We start from the raw sequence: 5,257 nt of genomic DNA, 5'->3' as shown, positions 1-5,257 counted from the left end.
CCAAACCCTTTCTTTTGCTTCCCGTTTGATCCCTGTGTAATCAAACCCCCATGTAAGGAACTATACCCGTTGTGATCTTATTGGTCAACCCTAGTTTTGCCCCACCTCCTTGTCCACCTTGTGATTTCCCATTGGATCAGTATGAACTAAACGATTATACTTTATTTATTATTTATTTATTGGTACCGGGGATCAAAGGTCCTTGTGCTGGCAAGGAAGGCGGGGAAACCAGAGCCAAATCCCAGCCCTGTTTGTTTATTTATTTATTTATACCAGGGCTGGAACGGAGCTGGCCAGGCAGGTGCTGTGCCACTGAGCTAAATCCCAGGCTCTGTACTTGTAATCTCATTAGTGGACTGTAGCTTTATCCCGCCTTGACCCACCTCATCTTGTGGCTTTGCTTAACCCCCCCCAAGAAGCAGGGTTGGCGAGCTACCCACTTTCCAGAGGTCCCCTCCTGTCCCTCTCAGGAGGGACTGTCTCTCTCTCAATAAACATTCCCTGCTCTTAACCTCCGGGGTTCCTGGAATTCACTGTTCCGTTTTAGAGAACACGAACTCTGCATTCTGGGCATCTGGCGGATTGGGAGGTGCGACATCGCCCTGACCTTACTTGGTCATTTGCAGGCCCTGTATCGTATGTCCTGTCTCACATTTTCACCTTTCCTGGAAGTCCCTTCATTCCCACCACAGCCCGTGTGGCCAGGCTGCGCTGTCGCTCTGTCACCTGTGGTGCAGTCGGTGCAGTGGAGGCGGAGGCAGGTTCAGGAAGCGTCCTAGGCCCCAAGGTGAGCAGAGGAGCAGGGTTTGGACCCAAGTAAGGCGGCGCAAGGCTGACGTTCTAAGGCCACGTGGTTGTGGGGAGGGGGCTTCAGCTTTCAGTCCTAGGACACAAACAGGATGGCTTAAAGCAAGGGACTCTCGGTGTCACGGCCCCAGAGGTGAGGTCCGGGCAGTTCTTCCGGAGGCCAAGGGGCCGAGCCTGGTACAGTGGCTGCCCCACCCGGGTCCTGGGAGCACTGGGCCTGGAGTCTCTGGCTTCCTCCCCAGGCCCTGGGCTGTTCTCTTCTTGCAGGGACATTCATGGCTGGATTTAGGGCCCCTCTCCCGGTATCCTGGTTGATGGATCTCAATGCAAGATCATTATGTCTGCAAAGATTGAAATCAGCTAAGGCCACAACATAGCATGATGGACTTAAATAACGAAGCTCTTCTTTCCCAGGAAGCGCCACCAAGCTTCTCAATAGTGTTTACAGTTTGGAAGCCGCTCTTCAAGAACAGTCAGGAGGGGGTTCAGGATTTAGCTCAGTGGTTTGGTGCCCTGCCTTGCAAGCGCAAGGACCCGAGTTCAACCCCCGGTACCCCCCTCCCCCCAAAAACAGGAACAGTCAGGAGAAGGCCAGTCCTAGAGTGATGCCGCCTGTGCTGGGTCTCTGCACAACGTCCCCACATGCAGAGAGGGTGCTATCTAAATATGCAGCGTGTCCCCCACCCAGTCAGCCTCAGGATCAAGCTTTTTTTCTTTTTTGCAATACCAGAGACTGAACCCACAGTCCCCACACTGAGCTGCATCCCTAGCCCATCTTTTATTTTTTGAGACAGGAGTTCACTAAATGGCTAAATTGTCTAGGTTAAGCTTGAATTTGTGATCCTCCTGCCTCAGTCTCCCAGAGGACCACAGGCCCGTGCTGACACACTTGACTTCAGACTTTCCCTTGTTTCCCACAAACCCCTTGCAGCAGGGTCCGTTTCTGCGCACATCTGGGCCCTTGCCTGAGGACAAGTGCCTTTGTCCTAAGAAGGTCTCCTGGACAGACCGAGGGTGGACATACCTTTCAGGAAGGGATGCTAGGGGAAGGGCCTGAGAAAGTCACCTTTCTGTGGCTGCTCTGAAGGAGCCAGCGGCCCAGCCTCCTCCCAGAGCTTCGTGGCTTAATGAGGTAGCTGCCAGCCACAACTACCCGCTGAGCCCTTTAACTGCGGTGGGTATGAATTCTGAGCCAGGGTGGCAGCGGGTACACTGCATGTTCAGAATTTAGCCTGGGACAGAGGCGGCGAAGCATCTCGCTCAGATTGTTTGTGATTAGGTGTTGAGATAATACCCTGATTATACTGGGTGAAAAAGAAACGTCATTCAAGTTAAGTTTAATTCCTTGCATTTTAAAAAAATGCAATAAAATTCATATAATATAAAATTGACCGATTTAAGGTACACAGTTCAGTGGTGTTAGTGCAATCTCGATGGTGTGCAACCGTCACCTCCTTCTGGCTCCAAGACACCCCATGCCCCAAACCGACACCCCGTAACCTCCAGCTGTCCTCTGTGTCCCCTCGTCCTCCAGCCCCTGGCCTCTACTGACGCAGAGGAAATAGGGGAGACTTCCAGACCTGCTAGATATCCAAAACCCGTGTTCTCTAAAATCCAAGAACGAATTCTAGGAACAACGGAGGTTGAGAGTAGGAAAAATTTATTGAGAGAAAGCTTCTGTGTAGAAGAGACAGACTGATTAGCTCAGCGGTTCCGCCACCTGCCTCGAAAGTACAAGATCCTGAGTTTGATCTCCGGTAATAAATAAATAAAATAAAATAATAAAAGAGAGACCAGGATAGGAAAGTGGGTTGCCCACTCACCCTGCTTCTCAAGGGTGTGGGTTTTTTTGTTTTTGTTTTTGAGACAGGGTCTCACTTTGTAGTTCAGGCTGGCCCTGAACTCATTACGTAGCCAGGCTGGCCTCCAACTCATGGCCATCCTCCTGCCTCTGCCTCCAAGTGCTGGGATTACAGGTGTGAGCCACCACGCCCGGCTCCTCAAAGGTCTTTAATGAGACAAAGCCATGAAGTGAGGCGGGTACAAAGTGGGACAAAGCTATAGTCAACTAGTAGGATTGCAGTCGCTCAGGTAATATAGGTTCAGTGGGAAATCACAAGGCAGACATGAGGTGGGACGAAACTATGATCAACCAACAAGATTAGAGCAAGTTGGCCTGGGATGTAGCTCAGCGGTTTCACCACCTGCAAGCGCAAGGTCCTTAGTTTGATCCCTGGTCAAAAAAGATTACAAGTATAGTTGCGTAAGTAATACTGATTACATGGGGATCAAACGGGGAAGCAGGTCTTATAGGAACGAACATGAACAGGATTCTGGTGAAGGGATGGATTAAGGCCTGGGTCCCCCACCCAGCTGACTGATACCAATCAGTGCTGTTCATCCCCAGGGGAAGTGTGCGGTATAACAGTTTCTCTCTCTCTCTATGGCACCGAGGCTCAAACTCAGGATCTGGCCGGCTCTATGCCACTGAGCTAAATCCCCGGCAGTTTCTCTCTTTTTATCATGCTGGCCTTCAGTGAATGTCTCTGTGGCCCTTCCTGTCCTCGAGGGCTGGCCCTGTGTAACTGTTTATAATAATTCCTAGCTAACTTAGCTATCTCCAGGCCCACCGGCCTGCTGTCTGGCCCTGCACATGACCTAGTCTGAATATCTCATCCAAGAGTCACAGCACCTGCGTCTTGTGTCTGGCTCCTCCTGCTGAGCGCAATGTCCTAGGCTACGCCCCTGTTGTGACACCATGGGGACGCCAGTCCTTGGGTGGCTCACTTCTCCCCACTGGGCGGACAGGGCACTCTGGTCAGCTACTTCTGCCCGGTGGGCACCAGGCTCTTCCTGCCTTTCCGCCACTGGGACCAGCTCCTTACTCTGTCAGTGTCCCCGGGAAGGGTGAGCTTGCTCCGAGGCCCAGATCACCTTGGTGTGATGACAGTCAGGAGGCCACAGGTCACTTTCCGGTGTGGGCACAGCTGCCAGGGCCTCTTAGGCAGCTGCTTGCTGGGGCCGGGCACGATCCCAGCACCAGGTCCACGCGCCTGGGACCCAGCCTGGCACCTGGCCGGAGTCACTCAGTTACCCACACACTGGAAGGAAAAATCCACAGAGGAAGGAAAGGGTAGACAAACGGACAGGTGTGGGCCTGGGAGCGAGGAAGTCCACTCGGACAGGGAGGAGAGAAAAACAACCCCAGCCATAGCGTCTACTGTAAGTGGAGAAGCAAAGCCACATGTGGTATAATAAAGTCGGAATGGGTCCTCCCGGCATGGATCCTGGCACTCCAGCTCCCAAAACCCTCGGAATTTCCTGAGTGATAAGTTTCCTTTGTATGCTAATGAGACTCCTCAGGGGCCAGGCTGGGAGGAAAGGGGGAGCTGGGAGGGGGCTGGAGCCCAGGGCCTGGGCAGCAGCTCAGACCCAGGATGTGGCGGTGAGAACCGCCCCCGCCGGGAGGCAGTGTCCTCAGATCCAAGGGCAGCAGCCTTCACCCCCAGGACTCTGTCCCCTCTCTGGGTTCCCCTCAGCACCTCCACATATCTGGCACCCCGCAGCTCTCCAGATGCTGCTCAAGTTTTATTCTTCTCCCTACTGCGCCTTGAACTTTACGTGGAACTACACACCAGCCGTTTACCTTTTTTTTTTCACATTTGAAATAGGGTCTCTAAGTTGCCCAAGCTGGGTTCAAACTTGGGATCCTTCTGCTTCAGCCTCCGTCGTCTGCGGCCGGTCCATTACTTCTGCAGACCGAATCCCACTCCTGCCCTCTCCCTCTCTGGAGGTCAGGGTGGGCCCTGGGCCTGCCCGAGAATCACCTTGACAGGACGGAAGTTAGACATTGGCAGCCTTGGGGACAGAGCCGGGGTCCACACAGCAGGCTTTTCCAGTAAGACGACGATATTGAGTCATTCGTCAGGTCTCAGGCCAAAGCGACCCAGGGAGCAGGGCGACAGGTCAAGTTGACAAAGTGCACACCTCTGGCTCACAGCTGCCCACCTGGCCGTCTATTTCCAAAACAAGGCGTGTAGCATTCCTGGTCACCACAGCTACCTCAGCCAATCCAGAAGAGGAGCATTCTTTAAAGACCTGTCCCTCCTTGGACTGAGAACTGATTTCAATTCTTATACGTTAAGAAGGGAACATGGGCCACCCAAAAAGAACAAGAAAGACCTATTTTTCCTTGATGTTTTGAGACAGGGTCTCCCTATGTCGTTCAGAGCAATTCTCCTGCCTCAGCCTACTGAGTGCTGGGCTCACCATGAGTTAGAGGCCAGCCTGAACTGCATAGCAAGACCCTGTCTCAAACAGAACAAAATAAAAAAAAGAGGGGCCGGGGATTTAGCTCAGTGGCGCAACACCCGCGTTGCAAATGAAAGGTCCTGAGTTCAACCCCCAGTACTGTTACCAAAAAAAAAAAAAAAAAAAAGAAAAAAAAAGG

The sequence above is a fragment of the Fukomys damarensis genome, unplaced genomic scaffold, assembly GCF_012274545.1.
Source record: "Fukomys damarensis isolate Sample0158 unplaced genomic scaffold, DMR_v1.0_HiC HiC_scaffold_34, whole genome shotgun sequence".
Taxonomy (NCBI): domain Eukaryota; kingdom Metazoa; phylum Chordata; class Mammalia; order Rodentia; family Bathyergidae; genus Fukomys; species Fukomys damarensis.
This window is presented reverse-complemented; position numbering follows the sequence as displayed.